This window comes from Anolis carolinensis, chromosome 4 (assembly GCF_035594765.1).
Source record: "Anolis carolinensis isolate JA03-04 chromosome 4, rAnoCar3.1.pri, whole genome shotgun sequence".
Classification (NCBI taxonomy): Eukaryota; Metazoa; Chordata; class Lepidosauria; order Squamata; family Dactyloidae; genus Anolis; species Anolis carolinensis.
The window spans coordinates 227,503,859-227,520,094 of NC_085844.1; the positions used below are offsets into that span (position 1 = coordinate 227,503,859).

At 41.4% G+C, this 16,236-nt stretch overlaps 1 protein-coding gene across 3 annotated transcripts in view; it reads right to left on the bottom strand.

The window, feature by feature from the left end:
- The window catches only part of sulf2 (sulfatase 2), a 364,375-nt gene that overhangs the window by 144,043 nt on the left and 204,096 nt on the right, over window positions 1-16,236 (bottom strand). The window contains exon 1 of one of the 3 annotated variants that reach the window (XM_008110107.3): window positions 1,293-1,663. The exons of 1 other annotated variant lie outside the window; for it this stretch is intronic. The gene's annotated coding sequence lies outside the window, so the exon portion shown is untranslated. Of the gene's footprint in view, window positions 1-1,292; window positions 1,664-16,236 lie in introns of those variants that run through there. One more of the 3 variants, XM_003220618.4, reaches the window with a different exon arrangement.

Consider the following 16,236-nt stretch of genomic DNA (forward strand, 5'->3'; position numbering starts at 1 on the left):
ATTATTATTTCCATATACAATTGGTATGTAAGCCGCCCTGAGTCCTTCTTGGGAGATGGAAGCGGGGTATAAAAATAAAATAATAATAATAATAATAATAATAATAATAATAATAATAATAATATACATTTACCAACCCTGCATGCTATGGTGTTTTGTTTGGCGGGCGCTGGGCATGCTTCCAAACAAAAACTTTGCTAGGTCTTACTTTCGGGGGAGGCCTTATATTTAGCAATTCAGCAAAACTTCTACTAGGTCTTATTTTTTGGGGATGTCTTATTTTCAGGGAAACAGGGTAGTTTCCAACAGACCTCACAACTCAAAAATCAGAACAGTAGACGAGAAGCAACACTGAGGTCAGAGGAGCTCCAGGGACGGCTAATGACTCTGAACAAAGGATGCCCCCCCCCCCCCCCCCAGGCAAGAGACGAATATTTCCAATGCTAATTAAGGTGATTAACTGCAACATTCACGCTGGCTTTCAACTGACAAAGAACTCTTCTCACACCCTGGACTCTCCACAGATATATATTAACCTTCCTTGCCTAGTTTCTCCATGCCTCACAACCTCGGAGGATGCCTGCCATAGATGTGGGCGAAACGTCAAGAGAGAATGTTTCTGGAACATGGCCATACAGCCAAGAAAACACACAACAACCCTGAGACCTCACAACCTCTGAGGTTGCCTGGTATAGATGCGGGCGAAACGACAGGAGAGAATGCTTCTGGAGCATGGCCATACAGCCCGGGATACATACAACAACCCTGAGACCTCACAACCTCTGAGGTTGCCTGGTATAGATGTGGGCGAAACGTCAGGAGAGAATGCTTCTGGAACATGGCCATACAGCCCGGGATACATACAACAACCCTGAGACCTCACAACCTCTGAGGTTGCCTGGTATAGATGCGGGCGAAACGTCGGGAGAGAATGCTTCTGGAGCATGGCCGTGCAGCCCGGAAAACTCAGAGCAAACCCAGCGATTCCGGCCATGAAAGCCTTCGACAACCCGGGAGGCGCCAGATGCCCTCTGATGGTGTGGAAGCTCAGCAGGGTGAGCCCTGGTTAGTACCCGGAGGGGAGACAACCAAGGAATTGCATCTATTTCAGAGGAAGCGGCCAAAGAAAAACCCTATCAAATGCATGGGAGGGATGCCAGGCGCTGCAGGCTCTCTTTCGGCTGAAACACTTCTGAACCAAGAAGGATGGATTGTACGGGGCGGAGAGGGATAGGCGCAGGTGCCTGGGCTCCCCTTCCGCGGCTCCCGCTCCTCTTTAGGGCCAGACTCACCTGTCCGCGGTCAAAGGCGCGGCGGAGGCGGAGGCAGCCCCATGTCCCGACGCTTCTCCGCTTCAGGAGCAGCTCTCTTCGCGGGCCGGCATGGCAGTGCATCCTCCCGTCCTCCCTTCCTCCCTGCGGTCCTTCTTCGCCCTCCGCCTCCCGGGTGCGGGGCTCCTGGGCTCGCCTTTCCTCGCCTGGGCGCCTCCCTCTTCTTCCTCCTCTTATTCCTCTCCCTGGAGCGCCTTCTCCGCCCCGCAGCGGGCTTCACACCTCCTCCTCCTCCGCCTCGGAGCCAAGACCATCCTCGCTCCTGGTCGGAGAGTGGCCGAGCCCCGCTGGAAGGAGGCAGCGCCGGGATCCCATTTCAAAACAGAGCGGGGAGGGGAGGGGAGGGAGGGGAGGGAGGAGCGCCTGGCTCATTGACTTCCAAGGGGAGCCTCCTCCTCCTCCTCCTCTTCTTCCTCCTCCTCTTCTTCCTCCTCCTCCAACCCCGACGCCAATCCCTCCGCGGCTCCGAGGGGGAGGAAACCTGTTCCACCGGCCCCCCTCCCGGCATTTGTTCAAAGTCCAAGTTTAAAAGCAGAGAGAGGAGAGGAAAAGGCACCAACCACACACAGCAGATGCCTTCCAAACACACACGCGCGCTCCTCTTCCCAGGCGGCAGGCGCCCTGCAACTTATCCAAGAGGAGGAATTTCGCGCCCCAAATCCCACTTTTATTTATTTACACCATTTATATTCCGCCTTTTCTCACCCCGAAGGGGACTCAGGGCGGATCACATTGCACACATAAAGGCAAACATTCAATGCCATAACATAGAACAGAGACAGAGACAAGACGCAGGCACGGGCTATCGGCATAATTTGAGAAAATGAAGATTACGGGAGAGAATTTTGCTTTTTTTTTTTCTTAGCAAGAAAAAAATATTATTGAATAATAAGAAAATATTATCCAAGAAGATGGAATGGAAGTCTTTTTTTGTGTGTGTGTGTGTCGGTATATTTTTGTAGATTGTAGACTTTTACCTTTCTCTCTTTTCCCTACTTTTCTATACCTTGGTTGTTCTCACTCTTTCGGTGTAATATAAAAAAATTTAATAAAATTCTTTAAAAAAAAAAGTCGCAGGCACGGGCTGGCCTCGAACTCATGACCTCTTGGTCAGAGTGATTTGTTGCAGCTGGCTTGCCACAGCTCGGCCTTTTCCTCCCTCTCATCGGAATTTCCCCTCCACCCACCAAGGGGAGGAGGAGAAAAAAAAAAAACGCCACATGGAGGTTGTTGTGAGTTTTCCCAGCTGTATGGTCATGCTCCAGAAGCATTCTCTCTTGACGTTTCATCCACATCCATGGCAGGCATTTATTTAAGGTAAAGGTTTTCCCCTGACGTTAAGTCCAGTCATGACCGACTCTGGGGGTTGGTGCTCATCTCCATTTCTAAGCTGAAGAGCTGGCATTGTCCGTAGACACCTTCAAGGTCATTTTTATTTATTTATTTATTTATTTATTTATTTCTCACATTTATATCCCGCCCTTCTCACCCGAAGGGACTCAGGGCGGCTTACAACAGTGGCAACAATTAGATGCCCATACAAACCAATATAAAACAGCACATAAAACAGTTAAAATATATCATTAACTATTAAAATATATTATGAATTAAAAATATACGTTTCAAACATAAAATCAGATCCGTTCTTCCGTCACATGGCTGGCATGACTGCATGCAGCGCCGTTATCTTCCCACCGGATCGATATTATTGATCTACTTACATTTGCATGTTTTCAAACTGCTAGGCTGGCAGAAGCTGGGGCTAACAGCAGGAGCTCACCCCACTCCCCAGATTCGAACTGCCAACCTATCAATCAGCAAGTTCAGCATCTCAGCGGTTTAACCTGCTGTGCCAGTGAGGGCTCCTTAGGTTTGCCTTAAGGTCGCCATAATAGGAAATGCCCTGAAGATACACAACAACAGAGAAGGTAACTCACATTTGCATGTTTTCGAACTGCTAGGTTGGCAGAAGCTGGAGCTAACAGCGGGTGCTCACTCCACTCCCCGGATTTGAACCTGCAACCTTTCGGTCTGCAAGTTCAGCAGCTCAGCACTTTAACACACTGCGCCACCAGGGGCAATATTTATATCCCACCTTTCTGTACCTGGAGGGGGACTCAAGGCGGCTTGCAAAGGTACTTATACAGTGCTTTCAGCACAAAACACATACATAAAATAGAATTATAAAAAATTAAAACAGACATAAAACATAATTAAAATACATTCCAATATGAGACACATCATCCAAAGGCAAGGTCTAAAGCCCTTCGAAAAGCCATTGCAGGATTTCCAGGTAAAATATTTTTCGCTGCACTATTCATCAAAGGCCTGCTCCCAAAGCCAAGTTTTTACTCTCTTCCTAAAGGTTAGGAGGGAAGGGGGCTGATCTAGTATCGCTAGGGAGGGAGTTCAACAGCCGTGGAGCCTCCACTGAGAAGGCCCTGTCTCTCGTCCCCACCAGTTACGCTTGCGAAGGAGGTGGGATCGAGAGCAAGGCCTCCCCAGATGATCTTCAACTCCGAGGTGGTTCATAGGGGGAGATACGTTCAGACAGGTAGACTGGGCCAGAACTGTTTAGGGCTTTATAGGCTAAAGCCAGCACTTTGAATTGTGCTCGGTAACAGACTGGCAGCCAGTGGAGCAAATGCAACAGGGGAGTTGTATGCTTCCTCAGAGGGGTCTGTTGGAAACTATGCCAGTGGGGTTCATATATTGATGGAATAATGTCCAGGGTGGGAGAAAGGACTCTTTCCTGCCTGAGGCAAGTGTGAATGTTGCAATGAATCAACTTGATTTGCACTGAAAAGCCTGGCAGCTTCAGTCTACATAGGGACCACCAAATGCAGCAGCATTGCCCAAACACAAGTCAAGGAACATGAAAGGCACTGCAGAGACTAACCCAACCAGAGAAATCAACCATAGCAGAGCACTTCATGAACCAGCCTGGACACAGCATATTATTGGAGAACACAGAAATGCTGGACCACTCTAACAACTATCATGTCAGACTACACAGAGAAGCCATTGAAATCCACAAGCATGTGAAAATTTTCAACAGAAAGGGGGAAACCATGAAAAGGAACAAAATCTGGCTACCAGTATTAAAAAAAAACTCTAAAATCAGGACAGTAAATAAACAGCAACACTCTGAAAAAGGGGGAATTCCAGAGAAGAAATAATTAGGGCCAGCTAACTCCTCCCAACAAAGGATTCCCCCGGGCAGGAATCAGCCAGGCTTTCAAACTGCAAGGCTTTTGAAAGGCTTTCAGTCCAACATGGCTCGGGCTGTGGTGCAGGCTGGAAAGCAGCTGCAATGAATCACTGCAATGAATCACTCTGACCAGGAGGTCATGAGTTCGAGGTCCGCTCGGAGCCATGTTTGTCTTGTCTTTGTTCTATGTTAAAAGGCATTGAATGTTTGCCTATATGTGTAATATGATCCGCCCTGAGTCCCCTTCTGGGTGAGAAGGGCAGAATATAAATGCTGTAAATAAATAAATAAATAAAAATAAATAAATAAATAAATAAATAAATGGTAGTTGTTAGTGTGATTCAGCTGCCTGGCCAAGGCTTCCCCTGATGAAGAGGGAGCTCTCTCTCTCTCTCTCTCTCTCTCTCTCTCTCTCTCTCTCTCTCTCTCTCTCTCTCCCTCCCTCCCTCCCTCCCTCCCTCCCTCCCTCTCTCTCTCTCTCTCTCTCTCTGTCTCTCTCCTGTTGCTCCAAGCAATTGTTAGACTATTAAGAGATGCCAAAAAAGAAAAGAAAAAAAATCTCCTTGCATAACTTAGCTCCTGCCAATGACTTTTCGTGGGTTTCCCCTGGAATGCACCTGAACTGGAAACAAGATGACTGTGCAATAAAGGATCTCTGTTGGTTTTTTTCTGCCTCTGTTGTTGGCAAGGCATAGATAGTGAAGTTAAAAAGGGGAAAGCTCAGTGTTTATCTACATTGAAGAATGAATATTGTTTGATGCCACTTTAACAGCTCAACGCTATGGAATCAAAGGAGGTGAGGCCCCTTCCAACACAGCTGAATAAAATCCATATTGAACTGGAATATATGGCATTGTGGACTCAGATAATCCCAGATATTGTGGATTATCTGCTTTGATATTCTGGGTTATATGGCTGTGTGGAAGGGCCTTCACAAGGTCTTTAGCTTTCCCTGTCAAAGAGGATGATGCTCACCAAAGTATAACTCCCAGGATTCCACAGCATTGAGCCATGGTGGTTAAAGTGGTGTCAAACTGCATTCATTCTACAGCAGGCATGGGCAAACTTTGGCCCTCCAGGTGTTTTGGACTTCAACTCCCACAATTCCTAACAGCCGGTAGGCTGTTAGGAATTGTGGGAGTTGAAGTCCAAAACACCTGGAGGGCCAAAGTTTGCCCATGCCTGTTCTACAACATAGATACACCCTTAGGCTTCCTTTATGGTGTCGCCAGATAAATTCTACTCTTAAAGTAGAGTTATGCAGGAATACAAGATATTGCCCGATCCAATCTGGGGGAAATTATCCTTACGCATACACACAGTAGCACAGCCTTGGTTCTACAAATGCAATGCACAACATGGCACTGGAGGACCTTCAATGATGCACAGAAGCATTTACTAGGTTTAGTAGTCTTTTATGTGCAAATATATTAAATGGGGATTAGCTAAGACTTGGTCTCATTGGGGACTGAATATATATTGTCTTCAACAATACATATATACTCAATATATCCATTGTGGAACTGTTATAGCTGGCTGGACCACAACTGGAAAAAGACTGACCTTCTTACTGTGCAAGTATTTATTTGAACAGGGAATTGCTGAAATGGATGCGCACATTTGGATCCCAAGCAGCAATTCTAAAGGTTAAATGAACAGTACAAGTAATGCTGTATTGCATCAAAACAGTATCAATTCTGGAGGGAAAGTGGGGTGTAAACACCTTAAAGGCATCAGATCCCACCAGATCTTGGATCAGTCTTGGTTAGGATTTTGACGGGAGACTGCCAAGGAATACCAAGTGCAGTAGGCTATATTTCAGAAGAAATGAACTGGCAAAACCATCTCTGACTATTCTTTGCTTAAGAAAATGCTATGCAATTCATGGTGCCATCATAAGTCACTTGAAGGCACATCATATAAATAAAGCAAGCTGCTATCATCTTCTTTTAAAAGTGAATTACAATAAAATATCAGAAAATATTGACTAATGCATCCACAACTCCCATCATTTGGCAGTGTTTCCTGTTCCCATCTCCATGGCAGGATTAGTGATCCAGTGCTCTCTGAATGCTTTGGACTGGAATTCCCATAATCCCTGACCACTGTCCATGCTGACTCAGTCTCCATGTGGTTACAGTCCAAAATATCTGGAGGACACCAAGTTTTCTATGTCTGTCTTCACTGCCTACCTCATAACTTGCTTAATAAAATATTTAAGACTAAATAAAGCTTCTTAATTTTCCCCTCCAAAGTGTTTATTACGGTATTTTGTTCTCCCTTCCCAAGTGCACACTGAATACTTTATGAATAAACCGAATCTCGTAACACATAAAGAGATTTTATACTTAAGAGTTGTTGCAGAAGTAAAGGCAAAAGAGAAGAGATATGTGGTGTTCTCCGCAAATAGGAATCTAAAGTGAGATAAAATGGATAAGGGAAAGTTTTAAAACGTTATCCATTTTGGTTTATTTTATCCCCCTTTTGGCTGCGGGTAGGGTAGTTTTAAAGAAAACTGAGCATTGGACTATCACTCTGGAGTCCAGGGTTCAAACTCCCACTCTGCCATGGAAACTCACTTAGTGTCCTTGAACAAGTCACACACTCTCAGCCTCAGAGGAAATCAAAGAAAAAACCTTCTGAACTAAACTTGCAAAAAAAAAACAAAACCTCTGATAGGTTTGCCTTAGGGTAAAGGTAAAGGTTTTGCCCTAACATTAAATCTAGTTGTGTACAACTCTGGGGGTTGGTGCTCATTTTCATTTCTAAGCTGAAAAGCCGGCATTGTCCGTAGATACCTCCAGGGTCATGTCCCCGGCATGACGGCACAGAATGCTGTTACCTTCCCACCAGATCGATATTATTGATCTACTTACATTTGCATGTTTTTAACTGCAAGTTGGCAGAAGCTGGGGCTAACAGCAGGAGCTCACCCCACTCCCTGGATTCGAACCGCCAATCTATCGATCAGCAAGTTCAGCAGCTCAGCGGTTTAACCTGCTGCACCAGTGAGGGCTCCTTAGGTTTGCCTTAAGGTCGCCATAATTGGAAATGCCTTCAAAATACACAACAGTCAGTTTAAAAGTTATATTTAAATTAAATCATAAACATAAGAAATGCAAAATCCAAGAAACTGTTATGTGAGAATAGCCCACATGGGGATCATGAAATATTATGTTGGGGTGTTTTTTTAAAAAGAAGAAAATAGCATGGTGCAACAATCTGGCCTATAATCAAAGAAAAGTAACACAGATAGAAATAGAATCCACATGTTTTCCTTTGTTTTAGTCACTTCATATAATTTCCCCATAACATTGTTTTGTTAGGTTGTTTGTGGAAGATATATAGCCCATCTTTTGGGCAAAAGACTCTAATGTGTGACTGCCTGTTTCTTCTTATCACACCATGAAAAATCAGCTTCTCATTATGGCATGGGACAATGGTTTTAACGTTGACTTCTTTTTAAAAAGTATCATGGGGTGCAGAAAAGAGCTTAAAATAGAACACAGTAATGTCATAATCACTAATGTCATCAGCAAAATCCATCACAATGGATCTTCCATTTTAACAAAAGGTACAGATTTTCTCAGCCAGTATATGCTGTTCCAATCAATATTAATGGAAGTTACACAAGTGCATTAAAGGGATAATGTACCCCCTGGTTGGTAACAAGCTTGAAAAGTAAATAGGGCTTTCTATTGAAGGGAAAAGGCCCTCCATTTCATATGTCAAAAGCAGCTGGCTTCCTGGTGCTATGACAAAAAGACCTGGTATGTTTCTTGTTTGGTGGATTTTTATAATCACTTCACTCTAGTTTTATATCCTCAAGACTGAGGAAGAACATGTTAGTAGTTTCAAAATATTTTTTAATTAACACATGAAAAACAGATAGGCCTAGATCACATGACAGATGTATGCAATGTGTTGCTTAAAAACAAGGTTATATGAAATTTATAGGAAGAAACAATCATTTCATATATGAATGTAGTTTCTATGTACATACAAATCCATATGTAAAGTGGATTGTGGAAGGATACAACTACCCTTGGCATCTGTTAGGATTTAGTTCCAAAATTTGTAGACACTCAAGTCCCATTATAAACAATGACAGGATAAAATGAGGACCCTTATATAAAAAAGGCAAAAGCATGGTTTGTTTTTATGGAATTTTAGTTTTGAATATTTCCAAGCCATGAATTGTTGAATCCATGGTTACACAATCCATGGATATCCAGAACAGACTGTATGTTACCATCCACTGATTGAATTCCCAGCTCAGCCATACTCTTTACTCCATGGCTTTAGGAAAGTTTCTGCTCTCTCCCCTTCCTCCTTCCATTCTCCATCTGTAAAAACTGGAACAACATTTTGGCCTCTTACAGAATGGGTAGATTTGTACTCCATCTTTTGCAGAATGTTTAATGTGCATTGCCTGCTTTTGTGTGTGTGTGTGAGGAGCGACTTGAGAAACTGCAAGTCGCTTCTGGTTTGAGAGAATTGACCGTCTGCACAGACGTTGCCCAGGGGACACTCAGATGTTTGATGTTTTACCATCCTGTGATTGGCTTCTCTTATGTTCCTGCATGGGAAGCTAGAGCTGACAGACGGGAGCTCATGCTGCTCCTCGGATTTGAACTGCCGACCTTTCAGTCAGCAGTCTGCTGGCACAAGGCTTTAACCCATTGAGCCACTGGGGGGGGGGAGGGTTGTATTGCCTGCTGCAAGCAAAACAAACCATCGACCTTCTCAAATAGTCAGTTTGTTCATTACTATCTTCTGCAGTTGTCCAAGTGAGTTGGCTATGACAGCTTTCCTTCACTTTCAAATTCTCTGTATGTTGTTATATCCTTTTAAAAAATAAAAATAAAATATCCGGCACATTTACAAGAATTGTCTGGAGTCCATTGTGCTTTTGAATCACACATGAAAGAGAGAGCAAACAGAAAGAAAAGAAATGAGGTTTATGCCATAGACTAGAATAAGAACAGAAAATGTGAGCATATATAATAAATCAAAGATTTGGTGAATAAAAAGAAAAAAATAGCCTACATCACCTTCAAGTTATAAAGCTGCCTTATGCTCAGTAAGAGCATCTAGATCAGCCCTCTACATTAATGGCACCTTGTCCAAGCAGAATATTGTATTTCCAAGTTTTTGTGTCAATAAAACTATATAACTCAGTATATGAGTTATCTGCAGTGATATCTTTTTCAATGGATATATTTGAGGCTGAAAATGCTCAACGTGCTACACCACCAAGCTATTACCTGCTCAAGTTTGCAGCATCTTGACTTGAGCTATGACCAAAGGCTTATTTTCTGTCCGCTTCAATCAATGTTGTTGGGAGTTCAGCTTTTATTGTTATTATAGGGGATTTTTTTGTATTAAAATGTAAAATCTCTCTTCAGACTTGCAGAAACCAAGGTGTTGTACAAGAATGTAATCAATATTGTCATACTTTATACAATAAAAACAACAGCATGCAACAAAAGGAGATTAAAACAAAAGTGGGAATCAAATATAATAAAACAGCTTGTATCATATTTAGGAGGAGCCTGAGCTGTCTGCAGAAATCCAATTATATTTGTCACGGAATGTTATTGAAAATATAAAACACAGTCACAGCCAATACTACCTGAAAGAGTAAAATAAAACACTTATTTTGCTACTTCAACCATGCGCTGGAACTCTTTAGCCATTCTGTACCATATCTCAACCTGCTGCCATTTGGTGCCCTTGAAGCTGCATTGCACTGTGACTCCCAAAAGCCCGGTGGGGATAGTGGAAGTGGTAGTCTGATAGGTTGGGCAAGGCTGCCATATATAAATAGATGGCTGCATAATACAATATAATATAACATAGTATTATAGTATAATATTTCCTTCACTAGAGATAGATTCATTTAATCAAGGAAACTATGACCCCAAGTTGGCTGAGCAGGACTGTCTTTTCAAAGGCCTCTCACTCATAGGGTTACCACAAGTGACTTGATGTAAAATAACAGCAGAACAACTGGGTCCTTATTCAACATAGATAAAGCTATAAATATGGATAATATTAAAAATTAAACTATTATATAAAGAACAGCTCTAAATTAAAGACGATTTAAAAATATTTAAATCTTAACCAATGAGGAAGACACAGCTACATCCGGATTTAAAAATGTTACCATATCAACTAAAACCAAAGTCTATCTAAATAAGTGGTTCCCAACCTTTTTTTGACCAGGGCCTACTTGAACGGGTCCCACTTGAACGGGTCCCACTTAAATGGGACCCACTTGACCAGGGCCCACTCTCCAACATTAGTTCCAAAACGGTTACAAATCAGTTTTTGGTCAACTTTAAATTTGGTTTGGTTATTTGGGGTGCTGATTCAGAAAATTGCATTCGATAGACCACGTCAGTTCTAGTTTCTGATACAGAACATATGACATCCAGTAGTTGCGTCTGCTCACCCACAGAATACCATATTTAATCATCTAGAGCTGATGTGGTCTATCCAATGCAATGGTCAGCTCTGCGGAAAGGAGTGGAAATAAAATAAATAAAATAAAAGAGGAAGGTGGTTTGTGGACCGGATTTTTGTTCTCGGAGTCCACTGCTGGGCCACGGCCCACAGGTTGAAAACCACTGATCTAAATAAACAGATCTTTGCTTTCCAGCAGACAGACAACTGGGAAATGAGTTAATCTAAGCTCTCTGGAAGTAAACTCATTTTCCTATTTGGGAGCAGCCACCAATAAAGCCGATCTTTGTGTCCTCAGGTACATCTCCACTGTAGAATTAATGCAGTTTGACACCATGCTAACTGCTGTGGTTCAATACTGTGGAATCACAGGAGTTGTAATTTGGTGAGGCACCAGCACTCTTTTGCAGAGAAGACTATAGACATAAGAGTACAGCTGCTATAATTCCACAGCATTAAGCCATGACAGTTAAAGTAGTGTAAAACTGCATTAATTCTACAATGGAGATGCATTCAGTATTAAACATGCCTGAGACAGTGGTGCAACTGGGAAAAGACAATTCCCCAGAGATCACAAAACCTGGACAGGCTCATAAGAGGAACACAGCCTTTCAGATAACCCAAAGGATTATCTATAGGCCTTTATAGATAATGACTTTGAATTATGCCTGGAAACAGACTGGTAGACAACAATTCTGTAATAACAGAGAATGATATTTTCCCCAAAACCAACTCAAGTCAACTGTCTGGACACAGCATTTTGGACTCACAAAAGTTTTTGCACACTCTGCAGAGGAAACCCCATATTGAGTATGGTACAGAAATAAAAATAGGGTGAAATGATTGCATATGTTGCCATGGTCACATCCGACGCCTCCAGCAAATAGGCACAGCACTTTTGACAACTGCACACTGAATTCACTATAGAACCCAATCAATTCCAAAATGTATTTGCATAGGATCATGATATAAATATCACAGGAACAGGAGGTTGAATCTGCAGGTTGAAATGCCTCAATATAAATGTTGACAATATCTCACAGTGATGCATATATGTTGCTTAGCAGCACACTTTTGGTGGTAATAATTAAATAGTGAAGATGATGAAGAAATCTAGAATCAAAGCGGATGTGGCATTAAATTACTGAGATGATATTGATTAATACAACTCATCTAGCTGCTTAACAATATAGTAATCTATCTTTCTCTGATGTCCGGTCACCCCCTCCACCCATGATTAACATACAAAATGTTATTGCTGCAATGAAATGGAAGCACAGAAGCTAGATTAATAAATGTATAACTGAGTATTAAAATGATTAATGTGGCTGGACAGGAGACAGTGAAAATCTATACAGAAGATGCAGATTAAATGACCATTTTAATGAATAGAGGATTTATACAACAAAGAAGTAAGCACAAAGGTAGTCCCAATTCCCCTCACCTTTTTCATGGCCAGAAGCATCATTGAATTCAACATACAGCTTAGAAGGAGAAACTGTAGAGATTCAACAATGAATAAGAAAGATTAACTTCCTGTTTTTATGGTTGTTTGTCTAGAAATCCTATCCAATTCAATGGGATTCACTCCTGGGTAATGTGCAAAGGACTGCTGTTGTTGAAACTCAATTTCTTGAGGAGCCTTCTCTGTCAGTCATATCCAAAAGTGTGTATTTGTATTCTAAACGGAAGGCAATGAATATTTATTCATTTGTTCTGAGATACAGTAGAGTCTCACTTATCCAAGCTAAACGGCCCAGCAGAAGCTTGGATAAGCGAATATCTTGGATAATAAGGAGGGATTAAGGAAAAGCCTATTAAACATCAAATTAGGTTATGATTTTACAATTAAGCACCAAAACATCATGTTATACAACACATTTGACAGAAAAAGTAGTTCAATACGCAGTAATGTTATGTTGTAATTACTGTACTTATGAATTTAGCACCAAAATATCACGATATATTGAAAACATTGACTACAAAAATGGCTTGGATAATCCAGAAGCTTGGATAAGCAAGGCTTGGATAAGTGAGACTCTACTGTATGTTTCAGGACAGCCATTGTTTTGAATTGGATATGATAGCTTCCATTTTGCATTCAGCTGATGGAAGGATCACAGGGCTAGATGGAAGAAGAAATAGGGAAACTCATTTGAAGGCCTGGTTAGTTTGGAATATAATAGTGGTATCTTCTGAGGCTCTAAAAGGGGAACTTTAACTGGTGCCTGAGATTTTTTTTGGGGGGGGGGGGCTAGGAGAGTTCTTGCAAACATCAAGCCATTTGAGTAGAATACACAGAAGAGAGCAGATGGAAACTATTTCTTCTATTGCCGTCAAAAGAACCAGTGAATGCAGATCCAACACAATGGAAGCAAGCAAAAGAGACAAGAAACAAAAAATAGAACATTAATTTACCCAGTCACGTTCTTGATCAGCAACACAAAACAAAAAAAATCCTAAAATAAGGATTAAATACAATTTCCTTCTTATGTTGTGTCAACTTCCACTTATGGCAGCCCTATGAATGAGAGCTCTCCTAAGGGACTCTGCTATTAACATCCCTACTCAGAGCTTGCAAACTCAGGACTGTGGCTTCCGTGATTGAGTCAATCAGCCTGTCATGCAGTCTTTTCCTCTACTGCCTTCTGCTTTAATGAGCATTATTTTCTATTCCAATGAGTCATATATTTTCATGGTAAGTCCAAAGTATGATAAACTTAGTTTAGTCATTGTGGTTTCTTGTGAGAGTTTAGGTTTTACCGCTCCTGGTTCTTTATCAGAATTTTAAAAGCAGGAAAATGTGCCCACATTAGACTACAGTCTCCTTCTTCTTCAAGTGGCAATCACCAATAGAGATGGCAGCTTTGGAATCATCTCTCATTGCTGAGCTTTTTAGCAATGGTTGAATATATATGTATAATGTGAAAGGCATCTCCTTCTGATTCCCCCCACACCCCTAACCAATTTGCTATTAAAAAGAACAAGTATACAGCTATTTTTCTGTTTGGTTAGTCAACAAATGTTCTCCGTAGGCCGCCACCTTCCACTGGGGACAGGGATGACAAATTTGTTGTAGAAATGTTTCCTTCCTTCTCAGAAGTCTATATTCTGTCTGGTCAACTACAATGACAGGAGATCGTCCTTGAGCAAGTGTGGGACATTGCAACCTCCCAGATGATGTCTTGCCAGTCCCAGCAGTCCTTTAGAGCTACATCTCTTTAGAATCACATCTTGCAGTCTTTGCTTTCTCTGGCAAACACTGCTGGTGCCTCACCAAAGAAAAGGAAAGGGAGACACTGCAACAGGTACAGTTTATGAGCTTAAATGATGGATAGCAGCAAATTAACAGTTTGCAGTTCTTTCCTTTGGCACTAGATGGCACAGAAAAGCATTAGGTAGATAGGAGGAAAAGTTTGGTTGCAAATTTCAATATAGCATTCATATTTGGTAAAACTGCAAAATGATTTAAATGGCTTGATGCACACTGCATTACTTTTTTAAAGTTAAGCAAGTACATTGCAGGTATATTGCTGTTCTCTTAAGTTCTCTATAGGAAATACAAAAAACAAAACTAGAATCAATTAGAATGTAATGTTTGCATCTTGTTGGTAAGGACCAAAACTGGAAAGTTCCTATATAACACGTCTTAAGGGGATTCTGCATGCGCAATAACTTTTCAAAGATACCAAATGAGTGGAAACATTAAATGTTGTGTTCATTACATTACAACATGGGTTTCCTTACTCAATGACTGCTGTGCCAGCACTATATCCAAACCTTTCTTGGTACCTAATTTCTAAAGTGAAAGATGCTGGAAGATTCAAAACTGGGGGGGTAAATTTTGAACATATTAGTCCTTGCTCACTAAACAGAAAAACGCATTTGCAAGACACGTTTTTGCACATTTCTGTAAATGAAAAAAAAAATCAAAATATGATAGCTGCTACCTTGTTAAATGGACTAGAAAAAAATAGAAGGAACACATCAATTGTTTGCTTGCTTATCAGGATCTGGCCGGTTAAAACATCCTTTAGAATGAATATACCTAGTTCAAGCCTCCTCAGAAATGACCCAGAAATCCTGTCCATAAATTGAGTTGTATTGGGTGATGTCTGGCAGCACATTTCATTGTGTTGTTTCCTTTTGGCTTGCAATTGACCTTTAAGAAGTGTCAGTAACACCAGAGAACCTGGCAACTTCAACATAATCTAGGGGAAATCATGCTGGATTGTAACTGTCAGCATTTCTCACTCTTGACTATGCAGGGCTTATGGGAGCTGCAGTCTAAGAACAACTGGAAATCCATATGATTCTCACACTGGCACAATCAAAATCAAATAATCTTGTGGCATCTTAAAGACTCATAAGTTTTTTTGACACATGCTCTCATAGACTGCATGCACTTCATCAGAGGCATGAGAAGTGTTGCATTAATATGCTTATCGTCATGTCTCTCCAGAAATTCTTCAAGGTATTTAAACACCATAGCTCTGTGTTGACTTGAGAATCTGTATGCCTCTATACACAGAGGAAAACCTCCTTAGTGGTTGCTCCTAGGATAGAGAACTTCTCCCTGAGGGGATAATTACTCCTTCTCAGCTGTATTTTCTCCAGTAGGCAACCACTTTCTTACTTAAACAGCAGGCTTGCAGAATTAACTGACCAGGGTGAGGAATATCCAATTAGGTGTGAGATTTGATCAATGTACACTGTTGTTTATTTGCCACCATTTGTTTGCCTATAAGCAGGTCAAGTAGTTGGTATAGAAGAGGATTTCTACCCCACCCACACGCATCATCATTTTATTCATTTATATCCTGCCTTTCTCACCATAATTTTTATTTATTATTTATTTACAGTATTTATATTCCGCCCTTCTCACCCCGAAGGGGACTCAGGGTGGAGCACATTATGAGACATAAGCTACCTAGCAACATATTTAAAACAATACAAGTTCACACTATACAGAATCTTCAATAAAAGTATACATATACAAATTTAAAAACCAATAAAAAAATTGTGAACTTGAAATTTTAAATATCAAAAATAAAGATAATTAAAAGACAACACAGAAACCTTAAAAGTGTCATTGTACAGCCTTAGAAGTCCACTCCAGTCAGTTTCTAAAAGCCTGACAGCATAAAATTTTTTGACAACGTCAGAAGGAGATTTTATTTATTTATTTACAGCATTTATATTCCGCCCTTCTCACCCCGAAGGGGA